This window comes from Rutidosis leptorrhynchoides, chromosome 7, assembly GCF_046630445.1.
Source record: "Rutidosis leptorrhynchoides isolate AG116_Rl617_1_P2 chromosome 7, CSIRO_AGI_Rlap_v1, whole genome shotgun sequence".
NCBI classification, from domain to species: domain Eukaryota; kingdom Viridiplantae; phylum Streptophyta; class Magnoliopsida; order Asterales; family Asteraceae; genus Rutidosis; species Rutidosis leptorrhynchoides.
In genome coordinates this window covers 276,409,706-276,423,566 of record NC_092339.1, presented here as the reverse complement: position 1 = coordinate 276,423,566, position 13,861 = coordinate 276,409,706, and positions in this window count along the sequence as shown.

Genomic DNA, 13,861 nt, shown 5'->3' with positions numbered 1-13,861 from the left:
ACTCCTTATCGTTTAGCACCAACGGAGATGCAAGAGTTATTGAATCAAATTCAAGAATTGCTCGAGAAGGGTTTTATCCGACCGAGTGCTTCGCCATGGGGCGCTCCGGTCTTATTTGTGAAGAAGAAAGATGGTAGTATGCGTATGTGCATTGATTACCGTGAGTTGAATAAAGTGACGATCAAGAATCGTTATCCACTACCTAGGATTGACGATTTGTTTGATCAACTTCAAGGCGCAACGTATTTCTCTAAGATCGACCTACGGTCCGGCTATCACCAAATGCGGGTCCGTGAGGAAGATATTGAGAAAACGGCTTTCCGAACGCGTTACGGGCATTATGAATTTGTAGTTATGCCCTTCGGTCTTACGAATGCACCGGCGGCATTCATGGATCTTATGAACCGGGTGTGCCAACCTATGTTGGACAAGTTGGTTATTGTGTTCATTGACGACATACTAGTCTACTCGAAAAGTATGCACGAACATGAACGCCACTTGCGTGAAGTTTTGAAGACGCTAAGAAAAGAGAAGTTGTATGCAAAGTTCTCTAAATGTGAATTTTGGCTAAGGGAGGTTCAATTCCTTGGTCACATTGTGAACGAAAGCGGTATCCAAGTGGATCCAGGGAAGATTGAGACGGTGAAGAGTTGGGGACGACCGACTACGCCCACGGAGATCCGAAGTTTTCTCGGATTGGCCGGTTATTATCGTCGGTTTATCCAAGACTTTTCTAAGATTGCTTCTCCATTAACAAAGTTGACGAGGAAGAGTGCTAAGTTCAATTGGGAAAACGAGCAAGAAATTGCTTTTCAATTATTGAAAGAGAAGTTGTGTCAAGCTCCGGTGTTAGTGTTACCGGAAGGCGTCGAAGACATGGTGGTTTATTGTGATGCTTCCTTAAATGGGCTCGGGTGCGTTCTTATGCAAAGGGGTAAAGTCATTGCTTATGCCTCTCGGCAATTAAAGGAACACGAAACGAGGTACCCGACTCATGATCTTGAAATGGCGGCGGTTGTGCATGCGTTGAAAATTTGGCGCCATTACTTGTATGGTGTCAAGTGTACGATATATTCGGATCATAAGAATTTGAAACATCTTTTTACTCAAAGAGATTTGAATTATCGTCAACGTAGATGGATGGATGTGGTGAAGGATTTTGATTGTGAGATACTTTACCATCCGGGTAAGGCGAATGTGGTCGCGGATGCGTTAAGTCGGAAGACTCAACATCCGGCGATACGTGTAGCATCGTTACGTTTGACTATCACTAATGACTTTCTTGAAAAGATGGGTGAAGACCAAATAGAGGCTTATGTTCACGATAAGCACGCGGAACGAATTGTGGGCCAATCGGAGTTCATTACAATGGGCCCGTGGGGTTTATTGTCGTTTCAAGGAAGGGTGTGGGTGCCTAAGGCGGGTGATTACCGACGGGTGTTACTCGATGAAGCACATAAGTCGAAATATTCCATTCATCCAGGCGCGATGAAAATGTATCATGACTTGAAGAAAGATTATTGGTGGCCGGGCATGAAACGCGATGTTGTAAAATACGTTGAACGATGTGTTACTTGTTTGCAAGTTAAAGCCGAGCATCAAAAGCCGTATGGTAAGTTGCAACCGTTAGAGATCCCGAAATGGAAATGGGAGCACATTACCATGGATTTCATCACTAAATTACCTAAGACGGCGAGAACTCAATATGATTCGATTTGGGTGATCGTGGACCGGTTGACGAAAAGCGCTTTGTTTCTTCCTATAAAAGAAGCAATATCGTCGGAGGCCTTGGCTAAGTTATTTATCAAGGAAGTGGTCTCGCGACATGGCGTTCCTATATCTATTATTTCTGATCGAGATACCCGTTTTACATCTCGATTTTGGGAAAGGTTTCACGAAGATATGGGTACACAATTAAAGTTGAGCACGGCGTATCATCCTCAAACGGACGGTCAAACTGAACGTACGAACCAAACCTTGGAAGATATGTTACGGGCGTGCATTATCGATTTCGGTGGTAGTTGGGATGAGCATCTACCTTTGGTGGAATTTTCGTACAATAATAGTTTTCATACTAGTATCGGGATGCCACCGTACGAGATGCTTTATGGTCGAAGGTGTCGAACTCCCATTTGTTGGGGAGAAGTGGGACAAAGGGAAATCGGGAGTACCGATTTGGTTCTAGAGACGAATAACAAGATTGATATTATCCGGGAGCATTTGAAAAAGGCTCAAGATAGGCAAAAGTCGTATGCCGATAAACGTAGACGGACGATCGAATTCCAAGAGGGCGACATGGTCATGCTTAAGGTTTCGCCATGGAAGGGTATTATTCGATTTCGAAAACGGGGAAAGTTAGGTCCTCGGTATATTGGGCCGTTTAAAGTTTTGGCTCGTGTTGGTGAAGTTGCATATCGATTGGAATTGCCCAAAGAGCTTGCGGGGATCCATAATACGTTTCATGTTTCTCACCTCCGTAAGTGTCTTGCGGACGATTCCTCATGGATGCCTTTAGATGAGATCGAACTAAACAATAAGTTGGAGTATATTGAAGAGCCGATTGCCATACTTGATGAGAAGGTCAAACGATTGAGACATAAGGAGGTTAGGACCTACAAAGTTCAATGGCGACGGAATAAAGGTTCCGAGTTTACATGGGAACCCGAAGAGTTCGTGTTAGTCTATCTTCCTGCTTGTCATGCGGCTTGGATTGCGAGGACGCAATCCGAATGAGTGGGGGAGAGTTGTAAGACCCGAATAATTGTAATGTACATATGTGTATATAAGTGTATTGAACGATATTTGAAACGGGGTTTTATTGTATATATTAAGAAGACAAAAGAAGCTGAACTTGCAGGGTTGCGCGCCGCGCGGATAGGTGGCGCGCCGCGCCATCTGACTGGGACAGATTCTCCATTCTTTTAAATTAGATATTTGGAGGGTATTTTGGTAAAATCAATTGGAGGCCGGATTTAATGCTTGGGATCAGATGTTAGAGTATCATTTACTCAAAAACTCACCAACCTTATCCCTTTCAATTCAAGTTTAGAGAGAGAGTGATTGAAGAGTGAGAAAGCTCACTTTGAAGGAGAAGAAGCTCGTTTCGGGTTTAATCGCAAGCTTTAAAGTTGTGCATCTCGTCATTTGCTACATTTTGATAGTTGTGGTATGCCTTAACTTTCTTTTCTTAATTTGATTTTGTGTATGGGTTAGGGTTTGTGTTAAAGATGAACATTAAGACCCATTTTAAGTAAATTGGGTGTTCTTGGGTAATTTGGGTCATGTAGACTCAATTATGTGTAAGCTAGGGTTTTAAATGTATAAATTGTTGTTATGAAACCCTAATTGGCTAGTAATTTGTTAGAACACCTTGAGGAAGTGTAAATGGGTGTGATTTGGGCATAAATGACCCAAAATGGGTGTGTTGACTTTTATCGAGTCAAATGGGTCAAAATGGACCAAGATGGGTCAATATTAGTGTTTGGTGCTAAAACCTAGTGTTCTAATGTGCGTGAAGGCCATGAGTGCCAAGTGTTAGGGTTTTTGGTGAAAACGACCCAATTTAGGGTTAGTTGTCAAAATGGGTCAAGATGACCTAGGATGGTGTGTGTTATGGGATTAGACCAAGTTGATTGATTAATTATGCTTGTGAAATAGGTACGTTACCTTGGAATTCAAGCTTGGTTTAATAATCACCGAAGGCATAAGGTGAGTGGAATAATTATGCGTATGTGTATATAATGTATTTATTTGTGTTGCACGAATGTGGTATTGTCGCGGTGTTTAAGACACCACATTCTAAGTAACGAGTAGCATTGTCGCGGTGTTTAAGACACTACTCATGGTATGATTGACTTGTGGTATTGTCGCGGTGTTTAAGACAACACAATGTCATGGGAGTGGAAGTGTCGCGGTGATTAAGACACCACTCATTGTATTGAATGAAGTGTGGATTCGTCGCGGTGTTTAAGACGCCACATTGTTGTAAGGGTGAGTTAGTCGCGGTGTTTAAGACATCACCCGGGGACTAGTGATTACGCGGTGTGTAAGTAACACTAGTGGACGTTATGAACTCCAACGGTCTTGTAAGTACCGCTTCCCGTGTTCGAATTGGTTAACCAAGGTTATGTGAATTATGTATTGGAAGGATTAATTTATGAATCGTATGCTATTGTACTATTAGCTACTTGTGGGATTGTGAATTATTGGTATATGCTTATTAATGTAGCATGCTTGATGAATTGTTAAACTCGATTATGATGTTGAGTAAGTGATGCGAGTAAGTAGATTATATATGTGTATGTATAATTATTGTGCTCACTAAGCTTTGCTTACCCTCTCGTTGTTTACCTTTTTATAGGTTCGTGTGTGGATAAGGGTAAGGGCATTACCTTGGATTGAGTTTCCCGCTTCGATGATTAGGAAGCACTTTTGGGTTATGGCTTGGAGTTTGACCGAGACTTGGGTAGTTTAACCCCAAACACCATGCTCGTTGTGTCGTTTGGCAATTAAAATTTTTGTGGTCGAAACTCTAATTTGTATTAAACATTGTATTTTAACATTAGTGGCGTTTTGGGCACGTGTGGGCCCCACCTTGTAAAACTTGTTCAAACCTTAGTTATGTGCTAGTTTTACATATATGAATGTATGGTTAAAAAGCGTTTTGGTTAAATATGCCGGGAACACGTTCATCTTTTTCGCGTTTAAACTTTCCGGTAACAGCAGAGGTTTGGCGCGGCGCGCGGCCATTTTGGCGCGGCGCGCCGATGGCCTGGAACAACAAAAAATTTTTTTTGTTTGAAATTTCGTCGTGTTTGGTCGGTTACGGTTTGGGTTGTTACACTTAAGGTAACCTATTTGACTAGGTTGCTTTTTTCAATCGTGATTGCCAACTACTGTACCGACTTTACTAAGAGATTTACTGTGCTTTTGCAAAGGTGAGTCTACAGTCCCTACTACTTTTTACATGGAATGAGATAACATGCTCTTTCAAATAATTTAAATATCAGGCACGAGTAACTAAATGATATATATATGAGTTCAGATCAGAAATCCCTTAGCTTGATTATATTAATTACTTTTAGTAAGCTCGACTTATAGGGATGGTACCGTTAGATTTGACAAACCTCGCCTCAACAAACGGGGTGCTTATTCTGTTGTAACTTTTACACTTGATTAGTGTATGCTTAGAAAGGGTAAAAGGAAGATGTGTAGCGCTTTAGCTATCCGCAGGGTTAAAGCCTTATAATCAAGTGCTCATGATAATGTATAATTTTTACGATGCTTTTATTTCAGAAATCTCGTTGCCTAACTTACGATAAATGCTTTACTAAACCTATAGATTCACTCAACGTTTTTCGTTGACCTTTTGCATGTTTTTATCTCAGTTCCTTAGAGGTAATGCTTCCGCTAGCTGAGGTTACTTTGATTGCTTGTTACCGAGTACTAGAGTGAAGTCCAGCATGTTTATCATTCTATTTCAAGAACTTATATTCGTATTGAAAACCGTTGTTTCAAATAATGTTTTGGGATTACTTATGTTGGTCTTTTATGTCAACTGATTTTCAGAATTATTTTACATTTAATGACTTTACCATTTGAAATTTAATGTGAATACTTTTCAGAAACGTCTCATATAGAGGGCGTGACCGTTAACTGTGGGACCAGAGTTAATACGCCGTTAGTAAATTCTGATGGGGTATTACAGCCCATAACTGTATGTCATGTACCTAAAGTTCGTATTGGTTAAGATCTAGCACATGAACTGAATGACTTAAGCAACAAGTTTGTAACCACATTAGACAAAATGGAAAAGAAGTTAAATCTTGCTAAGTCAAATCACTAGATCACAAGCTTTTAGATCAAAAGAATCGAAGGTTGAACTTAAGGTAGAACTTTATGACCAACACGAAGCTAAGCCTAATGAGACTGATGCGCAACATCTAGTTGATAAACTTGAGAAAGATAACATTGAATTGCAACTTAGATGTAAGTCTCTGAAACAAATGCTTAATATGTATGATAAATTGCCTCCTCTTCCTAAGGTAGAATCTACTTATGACTTTAGAGAAGGTGAAGTCTTAGTTTCAATGGAAGACTTATGCATTGAGATTAAGAGCTTAAAAACGAATCTAGATATACTTAGGCAGGCCAACACACATAAGCATGCTTCTCCGAATGCACACACGAAGCACATAGATCGTAATTCTACATGGAGTAATGGGATTGATAAGAAGGATAAGGGTATAACCAAATATTGTGATTCTAAACCCATTACTATTCATAAAAATCCATTACGATCTAAGGCGAAGAAAAGTTTTATGATTCATCTACAAAAAAATTTATTGTTAAGATGGTTAATCATCCTGATGGTTCTCAATTAATTGAGAAGACTCCCAAAATCTTAATGTTAAAGCATAAAAGTTAAAGTCTTTCAAAGAACCCAGGGAAGTCTACAAAACACAAGAGTCCAAAACCTAATTTGAATGAGTATGATGACAACAAACATAAAATCATAATGGATATTTTGAAGAATCAATCATCTCACAAGTCAAATGAAAAATTTGGACGTTTAACTAACAATGGTATTTTTTGTGTCACGAGTTTTAATCTAAACTTAAGTTACAAATCACAATGGGTACCTAAGTCGTGCTTAGAGCCAGTAGTGAAAGTTACCAAGAAACTTGCTAGTCGGCCTAAGAAACCATCTCTTGTTTTATTTTACTTCTTTGAACAAGACATCTTCTTAGAATAATCTGTGTGTTAAGACTTTTAAAGGTTGTGTAAAACTTAAGATTGCATATGCTAAAGATTCACGTAATGTACTTTTAAATGATGCTTTGAAATCTAAATTGAATGGTACATTAATTGTGACATATTTGTGTGATTCAAAGTTTTCTAGTGTTACTAACCATAGAGGACCCAAACAACTTTGGGTACCTTAACTCTATGAAGATTAACATTTACAGGGTTTCAACATTTGTGTGTGGTACATTGACTCTGGTTGTTCAAGACACATGACGGACAATAAATCCTTGTTAATGAAATTACGGTGATTACGGGTTATGGCGACTATGTGAAGAATGGTATTGCGATCAAACGGGTCTATAACGTAGAAGGTCTGGGTTGTATCTTGTTTAGTGTAAGCTAATTTTGCGATGGAGATCTTAAAGCTATGTTCAAACATCTTCAATGTGCGGTGCAATCCATCGGCAGACAAAATCTCTTAGTTGGTAAACATAGTACTTCACTTTACACCATTAACTTAGATGATGCACCAACCAATGGTAATTAGTATTTGGTTGTAAATCTACAAAAGAGAATTCAAGGTTATGGCATCACCGAATGTCGCACCTAAATTATAAGGGAATTAACCATCTAGTTTTTAAAGACTTGGTTGACGGCATTAATTTTTACTACAATAAGCATCATATGTGCCCATCATGTGCCATGGGTAAGCTTATCCATACTTCACAACCGTCTAAGAAAATCCCCAGTACTGCAACGTCATTGCAACTTTTGCATATGGACTTGTGTGGACCCATGAGAGTCTCTAGCCTCGGTGGCCGAAAACATGTGTTTGTTATAGTTGATGACTATTCCCGTTTTACGTGGATTTTTTTCTTTTAAGATCCAAATTAGAAACACCCTCCCTTATCATTGATTTCATCAAGAAAACTCAACATTCTTTTAACAAGAATGTTAAAAGTATGCGAACTAATAATGGGACAGAGTTTATTAACAACCTTCTTGATAGTTTCCTAAGAGACCAAGGCATTGAACACCAGTTCTCTGTTGCAAGAACACCTCAACAGAATGGAGTAGTAGAACGATGTAACCGTACGTTGTGTGAGGCAGCATGCACGATGCTTGCCTACTTTAAACTACCTCAAAAAATGTGGGGTGCGGCCATGTCGACTGCATGTTATACCCAAAATCGATCAATCATTAACAAATGATTTGATAAAACTCGTTATGAATTATTATATGGTAGACTGTGATGACCCAGATTTTTCCGACTACTTGATTATACTATTTATACGATTTAATAATTTCGACATGATAAGCAATGAATTTTAATAAGTCTTGAACCTCCGGAAAGAATTTTATATAAGCAGTTGACCACCCTTTTATTCCTACGATTCACGAATGTCATAACTTGTATTAATTATATATATGTGTATATATACATATATTTAACTTGAAAAAATGATAATTAAATATCTCATTAAGTATATTAACAAAGTATTATATATATTTTCATACTACTAATTTAATGAGTTTTTGAACAATATATATGTGACTATTTAAACGACGCAATTAACTTAAATTAAAATGTATGTACATACAATGTATTACGAGTGTAAATACATCCTTACAAGTATTGAATACACTTTATAATATATCAATACATATAAAGAATAGCTATACTCGTATTTTCGTTCAATTTCCTCAAGAATTCTACTCGTATTCATACGATATTTTTACCCGTATTATACACAGCTTCTAGAAGTATTTACTATTGGTATATACCAATAGAAATCTACAATTATTTGTGTAATATGTCATCCATGACCTAATCAATTTAATATGTCATCCATGACTTAATACATTTTAACTTATCTTAGATATTTTCACTAAAAACCAAATTTTCAAGCCTATAAATAAGCACCATTTCTAACTCATTTTTACACAAACTTGCAAGAACTCTCTCAAGTTTTGTTCTACTACTTCTTTCCAGCAACTTTACATTCTAAACTTGAGGTAAAAACTCCACTTCAACTCTTGTTCAATTTATATGTTTATAGCTATCTATATAAGAGTTTATAAACTAGAACATAGTTTAGTTGATTCTAAACTTGTTTGAAAAACTAATCTAATCTTTCTAACTTAACTATAATAACACTTATTTATATATATTATGATGTTATATTAAGTTAATATAAGAAATTATAACTTGTACATATGAAGAACACCTTGAAACTTATATATCCTTTAATCTCCATTCGGTAAAAAGCAGGCTGTTTTGGGTTGGGAATTAAAAACCTATCTTAGACTTTGAGTTTGAGGCTAAGACTTTGGAAATATGTTAATATATGTAAATAAGACTTCCAATATTTTTTTCATGATTTTAGACAAAGTTGAAGTATTTTATCAAAAATCATATATTGGGTGGATGCCGGGATTTTTCCAAATCTGTCCACCGACACAAAAAGAGGGTAAAGCTCTAAAAATTACTACTTAGGCTGATCTTTTCGAATTTTTTTTTTTAAATTTACTTCTTAAGGAATCCATAGCAATTTGATTCACTTTAAACGGAGTTGTAATGAATATTTGGCGAGTAAAACAAAATCTGCTAAAATTAACGTTGTATGGACGAAATTTATATTATAAAAACTATATTAACCATATCCTTGCTAACTTTTCCTATATCCTATATATATTTGGACATGTTATCATTAGTATAACAAAATATTATAATCTTGGTTAATTCCGAGATTGTATATATATAATAATCTTGGTACGTTCCATGACAATACGTGCACAATACGTTTTGATAAATCCTAAGACAATACGTACACAATACGTCTTAGTTAATTCTAAGACAATACGTATACAATACATCTCTGGATTGATGCAAGACAATACGTACACAATACGCCGTGGGGTAATTCTAAGATTATATATATATACCGATTAATGGACTTTTCAAACTATTTTGGACTACCAACATAAAATGTTAAAAATTATTATATAAGTATTCTATGAACTTGCTTTATTTTATATGTCGTATTATTATCTGAATCATTATTATTGTTATAAGTTCGTGAATCCAAGGACGACAATCATATTTTTAATAAGTTGAAAACTTATTATTAATATACTTTTACTACTGTGAGTATATAGTCCCATTTTTAAACTCTAAAATATTTTGGGATGAGAATACATGCATTTTATGTTTTACGCCATGGACACAATTACTTAAAATATATTCTACGTTGAGTTTTACCATCTTGCATATCTTCCCTAATAGCTTGGTAACTAATATTTACATGTTGTAAGAACATGTAAGAGTGAATCCTATTGATAGATCTATCAGGTTTGACAACCCCAACCGGGCTAGTCGCTCTAGTATCGTAAACGGTTGCATAGTACTTCGTTTTTACTACACTTGGTACAGTGTAGGGAGATTTCATAATAAAGGGAATATGCCACATTAATGGTTAAGTATGGTTACCGAAGCGCTCAACAACTTATAGAATATCTTTATTGAAATGTTTGTAACTATGAAATCTTGTGGTCTATATTTATATCGATGCTAGCTTTAAACCTATATATCTCACCTACCTTTGTGTTGACTGTTTAAGCATGTTTATTCTCAGGTCCTTAAGAAAGTCTTCCGCTGTCGCATTATCTGAGCAAGCTTTGCATGGAGTCTCATGCTTTTGTTTAAAAGAGGGTTGCATTCAATAAAACTTTGGTCATGTATTATATTCGACTGTTATGTCACCTTTGTAATATTTGAAAATCTATGTATCATGGGGATTATTTTGTAAATAATCATCCATATGTTTAAAACTCGTATTATGTATAATAATGGTGTGCTTTTTATGAAACGAATGCAATATTTTCTAAAACGTATCATATAGAGGTCAATTACCTCGCTATGGGACCAATGAATAATGTACTGCGTTTATAGTAATATGGACGGGTCGTTTCAGTTGGTATCAGAGCAGAGGTCTTAGCGAACCAGAAATTGCATTAGTGTGTCTGACCGGTATTTGTTTGGATGCATTAGTGAGTCTGGACTTTGACCGAACTTGTTTTTGAAAACCATTGCTTATCATTTTTGGTCGGAAATTAAATACTATAACATGTAAATATTATGTGGTATATAACTAATGTGGTAGTTAATGTGTGATAGATGTCTACTTCTAGCACCAACCTCATTATCACATTCAGCGACTCCGAAGAGGAATCTCCAGCAAAAGTACCAATCATTGACTTATCTGATAACCACAATGACTCGAAGAAAGATGTATCAATCATCTATATAACTGATGACGATAATGACCTAGAATGGGATGCATTTTGGGAAGATTCACAAATTCCAGAAGAACCAGAAGTGAAAGAACCTGAAAACGATCCTGAGGCGGAGGAGGAAGTCAAAGAAATTTCTAAACAAGATTGGAATAACGCAACAAGGGATGTTAAACTTCCTATTGTAGTAGGGCTTGAGAACCGACACCTTTTACCACCAAACCACCCTTACCATATAAATCTCCCTGATAATCCCACCAAGATACCAAGTACCTCCAACCCACGACCAACAACAAAATACACTGTGCGTCTATCCCTCATTCCACCTAAACAAATTGATTCACCAACAACTAAAAGGCCCCGTCGTTTTTGAATCACCTCCCGCTATGATAACATTTCACGCCATGTATAATATTATGTAGTGTGCTTTATTTTATCCTACATATGTATTATGTAAAATAAACCTATGTGAAATACTGGTATTGTATTGTTATATCATGAATAAGCGTGAAATGATTATGTGATTTTACTTTAAATTTTTCATAATAGAATATTATCTAGATTGTAGTAGTTAATTTTTGTACTAAGCTATTAAGTATGAACTTTAACGGGTAGGTAATACCCTAGAAATAATTATAAAATGCTAATAAGAAGAAAATGCTTTTATAATAATTGGTTCATATTATTAATATGCCATGATGTACCATTAATTACTCACTACATCTATAATATTCTATGTGATTAATTATCTTATATGTTTATTGAAGAAACATGGCTCGATTAAACCGAAATATGGAACAAGAAATTGAGGAGCTTATTAACCAACGCGTAAACGACCGTATGCTTTGGGTCGAAGCGGCAAGAGCATCAGCTAATAACACCAAACCCTCGTATTTGATGCACATATAAAGCATTTCAAGGTTGCAAAACTTCATCATTCAGCGGAACAGAAGGACCAGTCGGTTTAACCCGATGGTTCGAAAAGCTCGAGTCCATATTTAAAATCAGTGGTTATGCGGAAGGGGATAGGACAAAGTATGCTTCATGTATATTATAGGATGGTGCACTTACATGGTGGAAAAACTATGTAAAAGCTGTAGGGGGCGATGAAGCATGTGATACTCCTTGGGAGGAGTTGAAAAATATGCTAATCAATGAATACTGCCCAAGGAACGAGGTTAGAAAAATGGAAGCCGAGTTATGAAATCTGAAAGTTGTCGGAACCGAACTTACCAACTATAACAGGCGATTCATGGAATTAGCCTTGTTATGTCCTAAATTGGTACCAACGAAAGAGCGGAAGAATGAATTGTACAAAGATGGTCTGCCAAAGAACATCAAGGCCAATGTTACAGCATCCAAACCCAAGACAATTCATGAAGCTATAACCATGGCAAACGAGCTAATGGATCAGATCATCCTGGATAAGAACGCATCAAATACCGATGCTAAGGTATCGGATAACCAAAGAAAGTGGGATGGAAACCGTGATCGAGGTCACCAACAACAATCTCTTAAGAAACAGGAAAGCACGCAAGGTGCGGGTAGTGGTTCAAGCTTGGGTTACAAAGGGCATAATCCCTTATGTAACAGATGCCACAAACATCACAATGGTTTTTGTAATGTGGTGTGCAACAAATGTAATCGAAGGGGTCATCTTGCTGAAGATTGTTGGGTTCCCGTTACAAATACAAATGTCACCAAGACTCCTACCACCAATGCAAATAGAACTGCATTGGCTACTGTTACTTGTTACGGGTGTAGGAAACAGGGTCATATTAAGAGCCAGTACCCGAATCCAGAGAAGAATAACGGACCTGCACGGGGAAGAGCATTTGTTATTAATGCTAGAGAGGCGTGTGAAGACCCGAAGCTTGTTATGGGTACGTTTACCATTAATGACTTATCTGCATCTATTATATTTGATACTGGTGCTAAATTGTGTGTAGAGACTTTTACGCTAAATTGAATTGTTCATCATTACCTCTAGATGCTAAGTACATGATTGAATTAGCTAATGGTAAACTAATTAAAGCCGATAAAATTTGCCATGATTGTAAAATAAATTTAGCCGGAGAAACGTTTAAAATTGATTTGATACCCATAGAATTAGGAAGTTTTGATGTAATAGTCGGCATGGACTGGATATCCAAAATAGGAGCTGAAGTTATGTGTGCCAAGAAGGCAATTCGCATTCCCCGTAAGGATAAAATGGAAGTAATGATTTATGGAGAGAAGGGTAACTCAAAGCTAAAACTCATTAGCTGCTTGAAAGTCCAAAAGTGCTTGAAGAAAGGGTGCTATGCTATCCTAGCACATGTTAATAAAGTCGAAATGAAGGAGAAAGAGAAGAGCATCAACGACGTGCCAGTGGCAAGAGAATTTGCTGATGTCTTTCTGGAAGAGTTACCGGGATTACCTCAATTTAGATCTACAGAATTTCAAATAGATCTAGTACCAGGAGCTGCACCAGTGGCTCGTGCTCTATACAGACTTGTACCGTCTGAGATGAAAGAGTTACAAAGCCAGTTACAAGAATTACTGGACCGTGGATTCATTCGACCGAGTACTTCACCATGGGGAGCTCCGATTTTATTTGTCAAGAAGAAAGATGGATCCTTTCGAATGTGTATAGATTATCGTGAATTAAACAAGTTAACTATCAAGAATCGGTACCCATTACCGAGAATTGATGACTTGTTTGATCAGCTGCAAGGATCACGTGTTTACTCAAAAATTCATCTAAGATCGGGTTATCATCAGTTGCGTGTCAAAGAAGAAGATATTCCGAAAACCGCATTTCAGACACGCTACGGTCATT